Source organism: Ipomoea nil, unplaced genomic scaffold (genome assembly GCF_001879475.1).
Source record: "Ipomoea nil cultivar Tokyo-kokei standard unplaced genomic scaffold, Asagao_1.1 scaffold3195, whole genome shotgun sequence".
Taxonomy (NCBI): Eukaryota; Viridiplantae; Streptophyta; class Magnoliopsida; order Solanales; family Convolvulaceae; genus Ipomoea; species Ipomoea nil.
In genome coordinates this window covers 1805343-1825759 of record NW_017619623.1, presented here as the reverse complement: position 1 = coordinate 1825759, position 20417 = coordinate 1805343, and the positions used below count along the sequence as shown (strand labels likewise).

At 41.3% G+C, this 20417-nt stretch overlaps 1 long non-coding RNA gene across 1 annotated transcript; it reads right to left on the bottom strand.

The window, feature by feature from the left end:
* Positions 1-18750: 18750 nt before the first annotated feature.
* On the bottom strand, positions 18751-19962 carry LOC109168274. The gene is made up of 3 exons (XR_002052062.1): positions 19799-19962; positions 18917-19014; positions 18751-18782 (listed from the first exon to the last, which is right to left on the bottom strand). It is a non-coding gene; the product is annotated as an uncharacterized LOC109168274 (long non-coding RNA).
* Positions 19963-20417: the final 455 nt, after the last annotated feature.

Sequence of the window (20417 nt, the reverse complement as noted above, 5' to 3'; positions counted from 1 at the left end):
TTATTACTAACGGAATTAATTAAATAATAATCCAGGATTGGAGGCCGTAACACGGGGTGTTACAGAGCCCCAGCGCAGCTATCTTGCCATTGTTCCGTGATCTAAAAAGAAGTGGAAAGTTGAGGATACAGAGTTTGTCAGAGGAGTTAACCCAAGAGAAAGCCCTCATCCTAAGCGAGGCTCGGGCAGGAGATAGTGATGTGGTGATCGGGACGTTTTTGGTGCATGCCGTTCCAGCAGTAGTTTTGTTCGATTTCGGGGCGTCCAACTCGTTCGTATCCCCGGAACTAGTGAAGAAGTTGGGCCTATCTAAAGGTGTAACACCCCCTAAAACAGGCTAATTTAAAACCTTAAAACATGCAGATAACACAACTACACAACGAACTCAGCGGAAGACTAAAAGATAACTGGATAAATATAAATCCAAGTCATGGGGTGTTATGCCACGTTCACTAAAAAAGATGAACGCTACGGCAATATCTGCATTGTTTACAACTATCCAAAAGATCTCAACAGTCTACAACTAGGTAGGCACACAGGCCATAAACCAACGGGAGAGCTATGCTAACAGGCACTAGACTGCGCACTCGCCTAGACATCACCTGAAAGAACACAATAAAACATAGGACGACGCCCGGTTAGCGAATAATGCTGGTAACCCACCAATACATGTGAAATAACATACATAAGTAAGATATAAGTTGTAAAGCCATTTTCAAAACGGAATACATAAGTATATAAGTCAAAACCAAGATCAATAGTCAACAAAAGACTCAACGCTCTCAACAAGGTTACGGGAACACATCCCAAAACCACAAAGGATAACCACAACACAAAAGATAACGACAAGACCAATGGCATTGCATGCCCTTGTGACTATACACGTCACAAGAAAGAGATTCATAACCACGGCTACACAAGCCCTCATGACATCACCCATCACGAGTTGATATGCCTTCCTTATGCCCGGTTCCAACCTTATGTCAACCCCCAACCTTGTATCTTCTTTCCAACCATTACCTCTAGGACCCCTGTACTTCTTAGTCCAACATTTTCCCTCCTGGGACCGTCGTCCCCCACCAACAAACCACCAACAAGACCAACAATTTCATAGTACACGTGGGTACCGTACACTCACATGGCAATACATGCCACCCAAGAATCACGTGAACCTTACACAAAGGTCACAACTCCATAATCACGTCACGGCCAACACGAGGGCCGCTGCAATACCTTGGTGACTAGTGTCCCATTCCACTAATCGTGCAATCCAGGTAAAGCCACACACACATCACACCTCAACAAGAATCAATCAATGGATCACAATGAAGATATGAAACCATACTGAATCAAGGAATGGGTCACAGCCCAACAACAACAACGATGAATAACACAAGTTAACATCAACCAATCGGAAGGTACGAACAACACACGCTAGCATTTAAACACCGAACTAGCATGCTTATCAAACGGGTAAACAAAAGATAGTTCCGAAGAACACACAAGACTCATCACGGTATAACGGAACACAACGTTGAACAGTTAGCACGATTCAAGACACCAAAACCTACATTGAATCCTACCATATAGTTCTAGACATATGAAACATCAAGAAGACACTCAAATAGTTCCACAAAAGAACATCGAGAAGTCCAAAGACCAAATACTGAGTCAAAAGAATCACGGGGAACAAATCCCCCAAAAAACTCCACTTGTGTACCCGCGGGTGGACCCACGGGTAGTGCCCCACCCGTGGTTCTGCCCGCGGGAACACATTCCCACAAGGCCCGTACCCGCGGGGGGGGGGGGGGGGGGGGGGGGGGCCGACGGGTGGTGCCCCGCCCGACGTTCCGCCCGCGGGTACATGTCCTGTACCACAAAACACCACTTCACGGATTTTTCATCTCCAACTCAAATTCAAGTCCAAAACATGCCAAATCTCACCAAATACAACAAAATGACTTGAATCAAAGGAAATGCCAAGCAATGGCACACAAGAACCCTAAACACAAGCTCTAGATATGCATTTTCACAAGATCATGCATCAACACTCACATTTCATAGCAAAACACATGTAGAATTACAAAGCTTAAGGTACAACTTTGACTTTGGGGTTGACTAGTCAATTACTAGTCCCCAACTATTGAATTTTCAGGATTTTAGGAATTAATTCACCAATGGAAATAGAAATAATTATTCAATTAATCATTTAATTGAATTTGGATTTCAGGGTGTCACATCCTCTCCCCCTTCAAAGAAGCTTCGTCCCCGAAGCTTGGGTACGACGAATTAAAGGCAAACGGTGATAGGAAACAACATTGTGACAAGAGGTTCAAGAACAAACTCTTTTGATCAAAACTCAAAAGAATTCAATAGAATTTCAAAGTAAGAAAGAGGGCATTTGAAATCAAGGATTGACAAGAGTTTAACAAACGGATAAATTGAGCATCATGAACTCTAGCCCCAACACAAACACCAACTTCTAGCCAACAACTAAGAACTAAACAACTAACTCAAAACACCAACTACAAAACTAACTATCCAACAAAACAACAAGCAAGAACAAGCATACAAAACAAGAAACAACTAAACGGTAAAAACGGCTAGGAAGATAACAACAACTAAAGAAGAGAAAACAAGACGGCCACAGCTCCACTCTAGAAGGACTCGCTCTCCAACTCCTCGGACTCTTCATCATCATCTTCATCTTCTCCTCTGCGACTTGAACTGGCTTCGATCTAGTCTAGCCTCTGGTGCACGGCGACAAACTGCGTCTTCATGAAAGTGAAGCAACTAAACCAAATACTCAAACTACAAGCTAACAACCACAGCAAACAAGAGAGAACAACTAAATGCACAACTGAGCAAACAACTACCAATGATCCTACTAACAAAACAAGCAAGGGACGCACAAGGTTCCACAACGAAAACGGTCAGCTTGCGAAACAAATGACAAAGCTTAAGAGATAGGTTGCAAACGAGGTTTTAAGCAACAAGGGTATTCGCCGCCAACTAAAGTTAGAGAAAACAAGGGTTCAAAGTAAGGTGGTGAGATAGGTAGGTTTGGTCACAACGATGTTCAACACCAAAACCGTCGGTTAACAAAGCGAGAGACAAGACTTAGAGGTAAGCTGAAGGTTCACAAAGGTAAGACAAGAAAGAAAGACAAGGTGATAGATAAAAGATTTACTGGAAAGGAAAGCTAGCTTCACACCGAACCTAACTCCTGCTCAAAACTAGCCCCCAATCTACTCAAAACAAGACGGCTCAGCAAAGGAACAAGCCACAAACAGAAATTGACACCACAAGAACCCTAAACTAGATCACTCGGGATCACAAAACCATGGTTGCATCTTCAACTGATCTCTGCTGGCTTCTTCAACCAAAGGAAACAAGGTACTCCCACAACTTAACTGGATCTCGGCATCTGCTTGAACTTGATTCGTCACTTCAGCCAAAGGTTACAACTGCTAGATCCAAAACACGAGTTGGATGTCCTTCTCTCCGGCTCTTGGGCTAACTTGATGAATGCTACCGACTTCACATTTGCATTAGCACACCACTTCCAACTCTCTACAAAGCAACGCTTGAAACTTCAAAACTCCGGTCCGGATGAAAGGTTGAAACATGAACGATAACAAAGGAGAAAGATATCTCAGGGGAAAGAAGGCTCACAAGAAGAGATGCTGTTCAACGGTAACGATTAGAGTGAAGGGTTTTAAGGTTCAGAAACTCAAGGACCATGTTACTTAGGAGTAGGATCAAAATCATCAAAGTTGCAACTTAGGAAATAAGGTTGCCACATTGCACAGAATCGTTAGAGGTGGGGAATCAAGAACGAGGTTCGATTCAAAGGGACGATAAAGGTAAGAGTTTAGGTTCAACAATTCGAGGACCATGTTGATTAAGAAGAAGAGGTTTGTAAACAAGGCTACAACTCAAGGGGTAATGTAACACGCCCTAAAACAGGCTAATTAAAAACCTTAAAACATGCAGATAACACAACTAAACAATAAACACAGCGGAAGACTAAAAGATAACAGGATAAATATAAATCCAAGTCATGGGGTGTTATGCCACGTTCACCAACAAAGATGAACGCTACGGCCAAATCTGCATTGTTTACAACTATCCAAAAGTCACCAAAGTCTATAACTAAAGCGACACACAAGCCATAAAACCAGCGAGAGTAGCTATGCTAACAGGCACTAGACTGCGCACTCGCCTAGACATCACCTGAAAGAACACAATAAAACATGGGATGATGCCCGGTCAGCGAATAATGCTGGTAACCCACCAATACATGTGAAATATCATACATAGATAGATATAAGTTATAAAGCAATTTTTGAAATGGAATACATAAGTATAAGTACAAAACCAAGAGTAATAGTCAACACAAGACTCACACTCTCTCAACGAGGATACGGGAACATATCCCAAAACCACAAAGGATAACCACAACACAAAGGATAAAGACAAGACCAACTCACCCACGGCAACACATGCCAAGGCAACACTTGCCTTTGTGACTACACACGTCATAAGAGAAGAATTCAGAACGACGGCTACACTAGCCCTCGTGACATCACCCATCACGAGTTGATATGCCTTCCTTATGCCCTGTTCCAACCTTATGGCTACCCCCAACCTTATGTCTAGTTCCAACCTTTACCTCCAGGACCCCTATACACCAAGTCCAACCTTATTCCTCCGGGAGCCGTTGTTCCCCCTCCAACAAAACCACCGATTTCATAGTACACGAGGGTACCGATCACACACATGGCAACACATGCCTCCCAAGAAATACGTGAACCTTACAGAAAGGTCACAACTCCATAATCACGTCAAGGCCACCACGATGACCGCTGCAATACCTTGGTAACTAGTGTCCCATACCACTAATCATGAAATCCAGGTAAAGCCACATACACATCACTCCTCAACAGGAATCAATCAACGGATCACAACGACGATATGAAACCATACTCAATCAAGGAATGGATCACAGTCCAACAACAACAACGATGAATAACACAAGTTATCATCAACCAATAGGAAGGTACAAACGACGCACATGCTAGTATTTAAACACCGAACTAGCATGCTTATCCATATGGGTAAACCAAACATAGTTCCGAAGAACACACAAGACTCATCACGGTTCAACGAAACACAGTGTTGAACACTTAACACGATTCACGACACCAAAACCGACATGGAATCCTACCATATAGTTCTAGACATACGAAACATCAAGAAGACACTCAAATAGTTCCACAAAAGAACAACGGGAAGTCAAAAGACCAAATACCGAGTCAAAAGAATCACGGGGAACAAATCCCATCACAACACCGAAGTGTTCCCCGCGGGTGGACGCACGGGTAGGCTCCCACCCGTGGTTCCGCCCGCGGGTACACTACCCACCGGCCTACGTTCCCCGCGGGTGGGCGGTGGGTTGGAGCTCTACCGTCGTTCCGCCCGCGGGTACATATACCAGTACAAATAATCCATTCGGGGATTTTCAACTCCAACCTCAAATTCAAGTTCAAAACATGCCAAATCTCACCAAATACAACAAAATGACTTGAATCAAAGGAAATGCCAAGCAATGGCAAAAATGAACCCTAAACACAAGCTCTAGATATGCATTTTCACAAGGCAATGCATAAACACTCACATATCTTAGCAAAACACATGTAGAATCCAAGAAATCACATATAGGTAAGCAAAATAGGTTTTTTAGAGCATGAGTTACCTCTTGTAGACTAAAGACTTCACTTTACACCTCAACAAGCTCCTCACAAGGCTCACTTTCCAAACCCACTTCAAGAAAAAACCAAAAGATCATAAAGATCCTAGCTTTAAGAAAAGACAGCTTAGATAAAACCAAAAACACAAGATCATTGCCCGGCAGCGGGTTGCCGGCGGGCAGACGCCTACCCCCACCTACCCCCCACTGACTCATTTATCAATATTTCATCCCGGGATCCTTTGTGTAACCCGAAACCATGCTTAGACACTTTTAAACACAATTAACGACACCACGTAGTCAATTAACGGATCAAAAGCAAGAATCACATATAACTCATCCTATCATGACTTCTAAATTTAAACAACACCCGAACATGTGAATTCCCACCCAAATATAAATCAAGAGCATTACAACACAAATTCCCAATTCATCCTAGGGCTCTAATCCCTCCCAATACATCAAAATCACAATTTATCTTTAATATCAAGAAATATCCAGATTTTTCAAGAATCATTACATCAACATCAAGAACCTCTTTTCATCATTAAGATCATCAAGATTATCAAGAATACACACAAATCATCTTATCAATCATCAAGAATATGTCACAATTAACATAGAGGAATTAATCAAGACACACGCATATAGAAGGCTGCCAAGGAAGGAGATTATAGCGAAGAAAAAGGTTTTGTTGAGACATGGGTTACCTCTTAGCCTTAATTAATTTCCTTGGCTATGAAGGGTCTTCCTTTAAGATATCTCCTTTCTTGATTTCTCCTAAGGGAATTCTTGGAACTTCTTGTGTGGTGAGAGATTATTTGTGGTGTGAGTTCTAGGTGCCTCCTATGTCCCTATTTATATAATAAGAGCCCTATTTAGGGTTTAAGTGGCATGGGTTTACTAATCCTATTTCTTATAGGACTAACAGCACGTTTGGTTCACGGAATGAATTTTGAGGTAATAGGAATGCTATTCCATAAGGAATGGATAGGCAAGGAATATAATAGGAATTGTATTCTATTGTTTGGTTCGCGGAAGGAATAGACTTTAGGAATTATATTACAGTGTTTGGTAGATTTAACTATCCAAAAGATCTCAACAGTCTACAACTAGGTAGGCACACAGGCCATAAACCAACGGGAGAGCTATGCTAACAGGCACTAGACTGCGCACTCGCCTAGACATCACCTGAAATAACACAATAAAACATGGGACGACGCCCGGTCAGCGAATAATGCTGGTAACCCACCAATACATGTGAAATAACATACATAATTAAGATATATGTTGTAAAGCCATTTTCAAAACAGAATACATAAGTATATAAGTCAAAACCAAGATCAATAGTCAACAAAAGACTCAAAGCTCTCAACAAGGATACGGGAAAACATCCCAAAACCACAAAGGATAACCACAACACGAAAGATAACGACAAGACCAATTGTATCTTTTTTCCAACCATTACCTCTAGGACCCCTGTACTTCTTAGTCCAACATTTTTCCTCCTGGGACCGTCGTCCCCCACCAACAAACCACCAACAAGACCACCAATTTTATAGTACACGAGGGTACCGTACACTCACATGGCAACACATGCCACCCAAGAATCACGTGAACCTTACACAAAGGTCACAACTCCATAATCATGTCACGGCCACCACGAGGGCCGCTGCAATACCTTGGTGACTAGTGTCCCATTCCACTAATCGTGCTGTAACACCCCGTGTTACGGCCTTCAATCCCGGATTAATTATTTAATTAATCCCGTTAATAATAATTAAATATGATTTAATTCGGTTAGGTTTCCCTTTAATTAATTAATAAAGGTCCACCATGAACCGTGGACCCTTGCCTAAACTAGAGTCTTAAGCCTATTAAGAATAAAGAATGTAAACCTTTTACTATTCAGATTATGATTAGGATTCTCTTTAAATTAATTAATATGGTCCACTATGGACCATGAACCCTTATCCCTAAAACAAGCCCTTAGTCCTATAAGGAATAGAATTAGTAAACTCATACCATTCAGGCCCTAATTAGGAGTCTTAAATATATAAATAGGGATATAGGAGGCACCTAGATCTTTCACCACAATAATCCCTCACCCCACAAGGAACTCCAAGAATTCCCCTAGGAGAAATCAAGAAAGAAGAAAGACGTAAAGAAAGATCCTTCATAGCCAAGGAAATTAATTAAGGCTAAGAGGTAACCCATGTCTCAACAAAACCTATTTTCATAGCTATGATTCCCCTCTTAGGATTTCCCCCCATATTCTTGTGTGTTGATTATTCGTTATAATGATCTTGATAATTGGTGTTATGATTCCATGGGTAATCTTGATGATAAGAGGTTCTTGATGATTATATGGTGTTCTTGATGATTATATGATTTTCTTGATGTTTATATGATATTCTTTCCGAATCTTGATATTAGAAGATGAATTGTGTTCTTGATGATTTGAAAATAATTAGAACCCTAGGTTATATCGTGGAATTCGTATGGTATTATTCTTGGTAGATTGGGTGGGAATTTGTATGTTTGGGTGTTGATTATGTTTAGAAAAGCATGATAGGTTATGTGTCGTATGTTTCTTGATTTTGATCTGTTAATTGTCTACGTGTGTTATCAATTGCGTTTGAAAGTGTCTAAGCATGGTTTCGGGTTCCACAAAGGTTCCCGGGGCGTTTTTTATGAAAAAGAGTCAGTAGGGGGTAGGTGGGGGTAGGGGACCCGCCACCTACCCGCAGCCTATTTGGGCAGCGCCGGCAGTGGGCAGCCGGTGGGCGGGCAGCTGCCCGCCGGGAACCCGCTGCCCGGAGACACGCCACCGGCGGGCAGCCGGCGGGTGAACCCTCACCCACCGGCTACCCGCTGGAAAATACCCTACCTCGGGTTTCCGGCTTCCCCGTTTGATGTTCCCCCGACCCCCGTGGTGTCCCAACGGACTCCGTCTATCGTGCCTATGTCTAGTTTGATATTTTAGGTACCGTTCGTAGGTTGTATGAGACTTATATATTGCATGCTAGTTGAATTGGTATCCCGTTGACCTAGGTGAAAGAAGTATGAACCCCTTAGGATTATTCTTAGTATGTGAAGGATCACGCATAGGTTTTGTTATACATTTTCTCCCCCTTCCCAATGTGTTAATGTGGGTTGCATGTGCTTGCTATGTGCTATGTGTGCATGATACCCCAATTTGGTTGCGATCAAATTGGTTATACGGGCATTTGGATGGGTTGAGAACCATACTAACTGTTAACCAGGCCGGTTGCGATCGGTCAGGTATATAAATATTATATAGGGCTGCGGTCCACCGTTTAGTTGCGATCAAACGTTTCTACATGAGCTGCGGTTCATATTTCCTGGCTGCGGTCAGATGACATACTCTTGGGCTGCGGTCCACTGTTTGGTTGCGATCAAACTATGATGAGCTGTGGTTCATCGGTCAGTTGCGATCGACCCCTCCGTGTTGCGATACGGGGCAAGGTGCTGCGGGGCCATGTCAGAGCTATATGCGCTGACCCTCATGTATGGGCATGCGATTGGTCCTGTGGCACGAACAAAGTGTGCTATGTGATGAGATATGGATGAGTTGTTGTTATAAGTGTCTCGGGAGGTGACATTGGGATTTATGCCGGGAATCGTATATGTTGGGTTATGGATATTAACTGTGCTTATCTTTATCTGCCTTGCCTGTTTCCCTATGCTTGTAAATTGTTTAAGCTCGATTATGTCTGTTGTGTGTGCTAAGCCCTATCTTTTGAGTCTATTCCCTGTTTTGAAAGCTAGAGTCTCTTAGGGTATATCTTCATGCTTCAAAATGGTTTTTTGTATATCTATGTATATATCTATATGTATTATATTTCAACGCGTTGGAGTGGGTTACCAGCATCTCTCGCTGAACAGATATATTTGGCTTTCAGGCACAGAAGAGTAGACACGGGAGCGGGCTAGAACCTTGAAGCGTAGAAGTAGTTAGTTTCCCTTTCGGCCTGCGTGCCACGATTATATATTTGCATTATTGGGGATAGTAGTTAGTTAGCCTGTGCACCTGAGTTCTCCAGCTCAGGTGTGGCATAGCACGTCGTAATCTTTGTATTGTGTTTTGGGAATTAATTAGATTTCGCCTTTATTATATAAGCTTCAAAAGTTCAAAAATTTCGGGGTGTTACAGTTGGTATCACAGCCTAAGTTTGACCCTAGGATAAGACTCTTAAGACCAGACTATAGGACATTAGGCTTGAACTCGAGGTATTTAGGAACATAGGACTCAGGAATCATAGGACGCGCGGTGAGATTGTGAAACCTACACATAACCTCCCCTCACTTTATCCCTCTCTAAACTTAAAAGAACTCCCCCTACGCTTACCACACCAAGGTAAGGGTGCAGCTGTAACACCCCGTGTTACGACCTTCAAACCCGAATTAATTATTTAATTAATCCCGTTAATAATAATTAAATATGGTTTAATTATGTTAGGTTCACCTTTAATTAATTAGTAAGGTCCACCATGAACTGTGGACCCTTGCCCGAATAAGAGTCTTAAGCCTGTTAGGAATAATGGAAGTAGGCCTTTTACTATTCAGATTATGATTAGGATCCTCTTTAATTAATATGGTCCCTAAAACAAACCCTAGCCCTATAAGGAATAGAATTAGTAAACGCATACCATTCAGGCCCTAACTAGGAGTCTTAAATATATAAAGAGGGAACTTAGGAGGCACCTAGAATCCCCACAAGATTAACGCCCCACCACCCCAAAAGAGCTCCAAGAATCCCCTTAGGAGAAATCAAGAAAGCAAGGAAGCTTAAAGAAAGATCCTTCATAGCCAAGGAATTAATTAAGGCTAAGAGGTAACCCATGTCTCAACAAAACCTATTTTCATAGCTATGATTTCCCCTTAGGGTTCCCCCCCCCCCCCCCCCCGTATGATTGTGAATGGCGAATTACTATGATTATTATTGATGTTGATTTAATGATTCCATGGGGAATCTTGATAATCTTGATATTGGGAGTTTCTTGATAATCGTGATGTTCTTGATGATTAATTGGGATTCTTGATGATTATGTGTTGTTCTTGATGATTATGATGTTCTTGATGATTAATTGGTATCCTTGATGATTATGTGTTGTTCCTACCGAATCTTGCAATTAAAAGACGAATCGTATTCTTGTTGATATAAAAGTGATTAGAACCCTAGGTTGTACCGTATGCTTTGATTCTTGGATTATCGGGTGGGAAATCGCATGTTTGGGTGTTGATTATGGTTAGAAAAGCATGATAGGCCATGTGCCGTTCGTTTCCCGTATTTGATCCGTTAATTGTCTACTTGTTGTTGTTAATTGCGTTGTAAGGTGTCTAAGCATGGTTTCGGGTTCCACAACGGTTCCCGGGGTGAAAAGTGATGAAAGGAGTCAGTGGGGGGTAGGGGATCCGCCACCTACCCATGGCATTCTCGGGCAGCTCCGGCAGCGGGCAGCCGGCGGGCGGGCAGCTGCCCGCCGGGCACCCGCTGCCCGGAACAGTGGCAGCCGGCGGGCAGCCGGCGGGTGGACCCCCACCCACCGGCTACCCAATGGAAATTACACTACCTCGGGCTCCCGGCTTCCCCGTTTGATGTTTCCCCGATCCCCGTGGTGTCCCAACGGACCCCGTTTGTTGTGCCTATGTCTAGTTTGATGTTTCGGGTACCGTTCGTAGGTTTATGAGTCTGTTATATCGCATGCTAGATGAATTGGTATCCTGTTGACCTAGGTGAAGGAAGTATGAACCCCTTAGGACTATTCTTAGTATGTGATGGATCACGCATAGGTTTGTTATACGCTTCATCCCCCTTCCCGATGTGTAACGTGGGTTGCATGTGCTTGCTATGTGTTATGTGTGTGTGCTACCCCAATTCGGTTGCGATCGGATTGGTTATCCTGAGCTGCGGTTCAGAAGCTGGCTGCGGTCAGATGACATTCTCTTGGGCTGCGGTCCACCGTTTGGTTGCGATCAAACGTTTATATACGAGCTGCGGTTCGTCCTTTATCCTGGCTGCGGTCAGATGACACTCTCTTGGGCTGCGGTCCACCGTTTGGTTGCGATCAAACGTTTCTATACGAGCTGCGGTTCGTCCTTTATCCTGGCTGCGGTCAGATGACACTCTCTTGGGCTGCGGTCCACTGTTTGGTTGCGATCAAACATTATGATGAGCTGCGGTTCATCGGTCGGTTGCGATCGACCTCCCCGTGTTGCGATACGGGCATGGTGCTGCGGGGCCGTGTCAGAGCTATATGCGCTGACCCTCATGTATGGGCATGCGATTGGTCCTGTGGCGCCAACAAAGTGTGTTATGTGTTGTGATATGGATGAGTTGTGATTATGAGTGCCTTGGGGGATGTGACTAAGGGATTTATATTGGGGATTGTTCATGTTGGGTTATGATCATTGTTTATGCTTTGTCTTATCTGCCTTATCTGTTGTGAACTGCATATGCTCGTTATAACTGTTGCTTGTGTCTGGCCTTATCTGTCGAGTCATTCCCGGTTTTAAAGCTAGAGTTCGTAGGATATATCTTCATGCTCAAAATGGTTTTCGTATATCTATATATATCTCTATATGTATTGTATTTCAACGCGTTGGAGTGGGTTACCAGCATCTCTCGCTGAACAGATATATTTGGCTTTCAGGCAGAAGACTAAGTCACTGGAGCGCGCTAGAACTTGGAGTGAAGAAGTAGATAGTCTCCCTTTCGGCCTGCGTGCCACGTTTATGTAATCACACTTCGAGGATATTAGTTAGTTAGCCTGTGCACTTGGGTTCTCTAGCCCAGGTGTGGCATAGCACCCCGAACGCTTGTATTATATCTTGGGATTTAATAAGATTCTACCTTTATTATAAGTTTTAAAAAAGTCTTGAAAATCTGGGGTGTTACAGCAGCACACTGACTCATCATTACAATAAATATTGGCCCTGGAAACCAGCAGTATGGCGCCATTAAGAAGACAGTCAGGGACCCCACACTCCTCGAAGAATGAATCCGAACCTTCAACAAAATCCTCGGTTTAGTGGAATGCCCAGAGGAACGCCGCGTAGAGATAACCTCATTCTACTTCAAGACACGAGGCTGATCCTTGATAAATCCGCGAAGAACCCACTTTTGGACAACAACCGGGGGTTCAACTAGGAGTGCCTAGGGGCACGGTTACGAGGACGATTCCACCCCGCATCCGTAAGGGAAACCATGTACAAGGGAATTCTCCACCTAAAACGAGGGATGGCCACCATCAGGGAATACCACAAACAATTCCTCCGGCTGGCTCGTTTCGCGCCTGAATTAGATCCTACATACATAACCAAGATAAAGAAGTCTGTGACAGACCACAAACTACGAAACCCAGAAAGCCCTAATTGTAAGCAAACCCCGAACACCCAACGAAGCCTACACCAGTGATGCCAACTTCTACAAACGGGGAATTCAGGAACAGGCCCGAAAGAAGAAGTAACAGGAATGGGAGACCGCTCCCTCCAGCATGAGCGAACCCTTTCGAAACTAGTTAAGAATGGGCGCAACTATCCCAGCCCGGAGACTGTGAACGCCAATTAAATGCAAGAAAGTAACGTAGTACGTAAACAACATCTTTTCTTAATCGTTAGCACGAATTGTCAGAAAGGGCTCGATGTGACAAAAAGAGGCAACAGGCGCATGGAAAGTGTCATACAACTAGAGCCTCCCGGCAATAAGGGTCTTACCTTGGAACAAGGACCTTGATGGTTTTAAGGCACCGTAAGAAGTACATGTAACACACAAAATCGCCAAAACACCATGCGACGTCAAGGGCAGCCAATCAAATGCATTCCAAGGAAGAGAAATGCATCACCAAGCACTTAGTCACCAAGGGATTGAACAAAGAACGAGTGACAAGCCGAACCCCAAGAAAAACCAAGAAGGCTTATCATGGCTTATCATTAATCAAGCAAGGAAAAGACAAAGTTGACTAATAACCAACTACCCGGTGAAGGTAACGAGGTTGCTGATTGGAAACCGGACCCGACCTACTGAGCGGAAAGAACATACGAGAGTCTTGGCTCATCTATAACTCGTACTTAAGAATCAATAAAACTATACGATAGGTCATCCTATGTATTCAAACCCCTTTTATTGTGCACATGGGCATGGGACTTGTTGGGACTTGAATCTGTGCATTTTTGGGATTTTTCCCTAAAGAATTTACTCTTCCTAGTCACCTTCCCATGGGTCCCCAACGGGACCTTGATGGAACCCCAACGGGTCCTTGACGGGACCTTGATGGGGCATTGGCAAGAGCTTGGCAGGCGAAGGACCGCCCACCTCGCGCCCACTGGTACAATGTGCTGATTTCTTAACTCCTCATTTTATTGATTCGTGGTGCACTTGTGTGCCTCTATTGATGAACACGAGTCTTGGGTAAGGAACCATGGGCCACCCAAACATGGTGTCCTCAGTAAAAGACCTTGACACACGAGACACCGTCGGGAAAACACAACCAATTTCGTTACACGAGTAGTTGAAGTTGGACTCTATGATGCAACCCACTAGGGATGATTGGCATAAAGGATTGTGCAAACCAAGGAGGCGAGTTGGGAACTCGTGCTAAGGACTCACAAAAGCCTTAAAAGTCAAAATGCTAAGGATGGACCGAGACTCCCTCAAACCATGGTATTCGTTCAAGCAAATCAGAGGACTCCTCACAAGTTGTATGGAATCAAGAACTACGTAGTCCGTGGTGCTAGGCAAAACGTAAAGAGCACATTTGTGCCAGGATCTCAAAGGGTCATTAAGGACCCACAAGGAAATGAGATGACTCGTAAAGTCACCAAGTCATTCCACAACAAGATTAGGTAACCAACTGCGCTTCAAGAAGAAAAGAGCATGCAAGGACACCTTCATCATTAAAAGTAACACAAAAGGGCACAACAAGCCGAACCTCGGGGAAGACGTGGAGTCTTACTAAGAATTTCATTCACTAAAGAGGAGATGAAATTCAATAAGAAGATAAAGCCAGCCCAAAGTTTATCGACTCCCAAGAGACTTTGGGAAGAATTTGGGAAGTTCACCCTAAGAGATTGGCTTGGTTGACCAAACTTTGTCGAGACCTTGGACGCATTAAAGAAGTAAGCGTTAAATCATCACGGGAGATTTCCTAAAGATAGGAGAGAAGGATGAAACTCTAGCCTGGGAAGCAAGGTCTAACAAGGATCTTAAAGTCAAGCAAGCGCCAACACTGAGGAAGAAGGATCATCAGTTCGTCAATACGTCGTGATCAAAGCATCAAACCAAAATAGTCACTTGAGATCGAGAACCCTTAACCCATCCTAGCCGAATTTCTTCCCCTCCCGCGGAAAATTGGCCCCGTCCTTATTTCAAAACCCTTTCTACCCTTCAAACCACATTCTTCATTCCCTATTTTAACGATTCCATACAAGGTGGCAACCTCACACCCTAAGTTGCTGATATGAACCTAGTCCAAGGTTCAAATAAAATGGAATATTGTCCCAAGAATGCTCTCAAAACTAAAGATAGAGATGGATCGAAATACCTTAAACCTCACGAGAAACCCTTTGTCTCGAATCCTCAAAGACTTGGAAGAATCCCATTGTAGCTTCAAGTACCTCGATGATGCAATCTTCAATCAACTAGAGTCAGATCTAGTTTCCTTCGATTTAAGAACGAGTCCACGAACCTAAATCTATGGTTGAAGAAAGGAAGATTGATTCGAGTCCACGAATCAATTTTCTAGTCGAGTCCACGACTAGCCACTAATTGAGTCCACAATTAGCCATAAGGTTTCTTACACAAGTGTAAAGAAAAACTTAAGAATTTTATTGAATTAAAGCCTCCTCAAAACTGATATGGATGTGCCCTATTTATAGGTATAGGGCAGCATTGTAATCTAAATACAATGGGAAAAAGAGTCCTAAACCTAATCTAGAAAACAAGTAAATAGAGTTTTATTTAGAAAAGGATTTAAGGAATCCTTTCTAAATAGAACTAGTGTTTTCTCTGTAATTCTAAACAATTTAAAATAAATGATGACCACAAATAATAAAGCTGATTTGGGCCTCGGATCTTGTGATTGGCTCAATTTGTAATCTTAATGGATCTTCATTATGTTGGGCCACATCATCCTCCCCTTCTTGAAAAATGATTCGACCTTGAATCTTATAAACATTATCTTCGATCCGTGACATCACTTGAAACGGGCCACTATAATACTTTCCTCTATCGAATGGAATTATTATTGGAATTCCTTGATTTTCCACCAATGATGCTTTAAGGATGTACTTTTTGGCCTTGTGATGAGCCCACTATAGACCCTTATTGGATTCCATGTGTGCTGGTTCCTATTATTCTCCCATTCTTGAAAATGATTCGTCCTCGAATCCAAATCTTCAATGAAAGACAGAGTAGCAAGCTCACTTTCTGTTTTATCACGCTCATGGAACTTTTTCTTGGGGTGCTTGACACGAGTCACTCCAATCATCATCCTACAATCAACAAGGCAATTAAGTCTAATGACACATCATGGAATTTAAACATTCTGGATAGTAATAGATCAGCAAAACGAGACATATTAAATTCAGCCATCTTGTTGGAATTTTCAACAAGCACAACATCCACTACAAGAAAAATGCACATAGACAACGGTTATTAACCGTTGTCGTAGGGGTATAGTTTCTGTTGTTGAAGCCGGTGTTGTTGTAAGTCCCGCGCATAGACAACGGTTTTTTAACCGTTGTCTTTTCTAGAAACAACAACGGTTTTTTAACCGTTGTCTATTAAGTGTTGTTGAAGCCGGTGTTGTTGTAAGTCACGCACATAGACAACGGTTAATAACCGTTGTCTTTTCTAGAAACGACAACGGTTTTTTAACCGTTGTCTATTAAGTGTTGTTGAAACCGGTGTTGTTAAAAGTCATGCAATAGACAACGGTTATTAACCGTTGTCTTTTCTACCAACGACAACGGTTTTTTAACCGTTGTCTATTAAGTGTTGTTGAAATCGGTGTTGTTAAAAGTCACGCAATAGACAACGGTTATTAACCGTTGTCTTTTCTACCAACGACAACGGTTTTTTAACCGTTGTCTATTAAGTGTTGTTGAAACCGGTGTTGTTAAAAGTCACGCAATAGACAACGGTTATTAACCGTTGTCTTTTCTACCAACGACAACGGTTTTTTAACCGTTGTCTATTAAGTGTTGTTGAAACCGGTGTTGTTAAAAGTCACGCAATAGACAACGGTTAATAACCGTTGTCTTTTCTACCAACGACAACGGTTTTTTAACCGTTGTCTATTAAGCGTTGTTAAAACCAGTGTTGTTAAAAGTCACGTACATAGACAACGGTTTTTAACTGTTGTCTTTTCTTTAAAAGACAACAGTTATAAACCGTTGTCTATTGTGTGTTGTTGAAATCGCTTTTGTCACACCCATAAACTGTTGTCTTTTGTAGAAAAGTCAACGGTTTATAATTGTTGTCTATTGTAAAATAGACAACGGTTTTTAACCGTTTTTCACCTGCTTAAATTATAATCGTATAAAAAAAAAACAATTTATCCATTCACCATATGTTGCAAAGTGTAGTTACATAATTGTGCACAAGCTAATAAGGTTCAAAATAACAAGTCAAAAGACTTCCATGACCAATTCTAATTATCATCCAAGTCATAATACTACTACACAAAAAAACAATTCCCCGAACCAATTCAAGTCCAAATGATCACAACGTTCGAATGACCAAATCATACCTACTCTATGTGACTTGATAGAATATCGGCCCATTCAGATCGCACCAGATCAATAACCGCTTTGTCATAATCAACTTGTTGAAACTACATGTAAAAAGTAAGAAAATAAATTAGTATAGATATAAATAATTTGCAATGAAATGAAACTGCCCTCTTACTCTCACCACATTCATACTCAAGGTGTTCATAACAAGATAATGAGTTCCCTAAAGAGAATCATAACAAGTGTAGCCAACAAGTAAAGAAAGACACTTGAAAAAAGCAATACAAATGCACTCCCAAAAAAAAATGTTAACAAATCAGATACACAGGATTCAGGTTCTTGTCTTAGCCTTCAAGTCTTTGAGAGATTATTAGACACCCAAATTTGATAAACAATTCAGATAAAATCTCATGAGAATATAATGCATGAAACTTAAACACAAACGACAAAGAAATCCCTTATTAATTACAAAACATCAAGCACTAAAATGCCCAAAATTTCGAGCTTTCACATGCATTCTACACCCAAATTTCAGAGCAACAAACTTATATATTCTAAAAAATAAAAAATAAAAATCAAATTTATCATCAATAACTGTCCAAATCAAGTGAAAAAGAGAGAGGCTTAAACCCAAGCTAACAAAGCATTAAAAACCTAGAACCATTCTGCAATTAAATAACAGCAAGAAACAAGGAAGAGAGAGTAGAAATGGAATGTAATACCAGTGCTTGAACAGAATTTTTATCATCGAAGTCTGGAGCATCAAATGCATCATATTTCCACTTTGAAACATTCAAATCAGAATAATTTTAAACACGAAATAGAAATGAAATGTATTACCAGTGCTTGAGCAGAATCTTTATCATCAATGTCCGGCATGTTCTTATGGTTTGCAAGCAGGAGTGAGCATTGATTTGTTGGTCAACTTGTTGATGTATTGCATCATCATCAACCTCAAACTTGTTTGCAGTGAGTAGCAGTTCTGACATGTCCTCTCTATGGTAAAGGTAGAGGAGAGTATCATCACTACTCTCACATTTGCACTTGTAAATTTCATTGTCTGCAAATTAAATTAAATAATTAAATTAGCTGCATGCTGCATGATCGAAATGAATGAACTAAAAGAAAAAAATAGACTTTTCGTCGCTAAGTTATAGTATTTTGTGATAGCTAGCATGCATATAGCATACCCTTTATGGCAGTACCACGAAGCTTAACAAGTTCGTGTAGAACTGTTTTTACCATTCGTAATGGTTTGTCATCAGCTCCAGCTCTAAGTAATCCATCAAACCAAAACCCGAAGAAAATATTTAATTAATGAAGCAGAGCCAAGCATTCAGCAAGATATACCAAAATTCCAGACAAATAAGAATAATCATGCAATCTATTTACTATGTCTGTACATACCTCTTCCTGATTTCTTCCATACCAAGATCTTGTAGGTATATGTGAATGCTTTGAAGAATTCGGTGTAGGTCAACCTCATAAATGGTGCTTTGGAGAACCTATAACATATGAAAATGATTCAGAGAATTGTAAACCTCTAATACATAAAATGTATATTACTATTCCTAATACTTATATGGTTGATACCTTCCCAAGGGAAAGAATCACGTGAAGATTGCCACCTTACACTTGTGCAATACTCCTCGACTGTCTAGTCTCACTTGAGAAAACTAAAGAGAGATGTTCCGGCAATCCAAGGTGGTTCTTACCATTGGGGTATCAAACACAACTACCAAGAAAGTTTCTCATACTAATTCTAACAATACTACAAGTCAGTTCATTAAGTAACATAGATGATGAGCCTTAAACTAAATACAAGAAAAATTGATCAACATCATACAATGACAAGATCAAAGCAATTCCCATCTGAGGCAAAACTTGAGAAAATTTTAGGGGAAAAAAAATTAGTTTTTTTGCTTAGTTGCCAAATATTATAATGAAGCAAATTGGAGATTTCCCACAGAAAAGGTTTATAAATATATACTAATTAACAAATAGCCATAAAAAAAGAATAACTACCCATTAGAGCTTTTAATCCTTACTAAAACTCTACACACAGTTCACTTGAAACACAGAGCTAAACAAATTACCTATTAAGAATAGTACCAAAAAAATTACACAAATATGTGATAATATATACATGTATATGCATATAATAAATGCAATATTAAATGAATGTGTAATGCTTTAAAAGATTTATTCTAACCCAATACGTTCCTAAGAGTATATTCCAAATAGATGACAATCAGAAGTCACCACTGATAACAATTACAAGAGGATCACCTTGGTAAGTTTGATAAGACATTTCACAACCAACGGAGAACTTTTGATTTCTAACAGCTAGGGACTCATTTGCTGTTGGAGATGGCTACCTTGATGGGTCCAAAGGCCGTAAAAGATTGATGAGCACAACGAATGATGTTGTTCGATCAGCATTATAGAACATGCAGAATATGACCAACCAATTATAGTTAAGACACAAGAATAAAATCACTAAATTTCCAAAAGCAGACTCACCAAAATCTTAAGCATCAGAACATTCAAGGCTTTCAGAAGCTGACTACCATCATCCATTCGTGGAACCCTTTCATCTAGAAGCCAGAGCAAAAGCTCAGTAATAAGTATAGGAACAGTGCTCTCCTTGGCAGCATGAGCAAGATTTTTACTTTGAAAAGTCTGCATGAAGATATCAAAGGAAAACAGTTTAGATACACAGATTATTCCAAAACAAAAATCTGTCCCACCCAGTTCGTGCCTTCCGAACCTAAAGTATTTCTATAAAGTCAAGAGAAGGTTAGTGAATGGTAAAAGGAAATTGCCTGCATAAGTGTATTGAGAACATATTTGCAAGATCTTGATGGTATTGAGAACATATTTGCAAACTAAACTCAAAAGTCTTGGC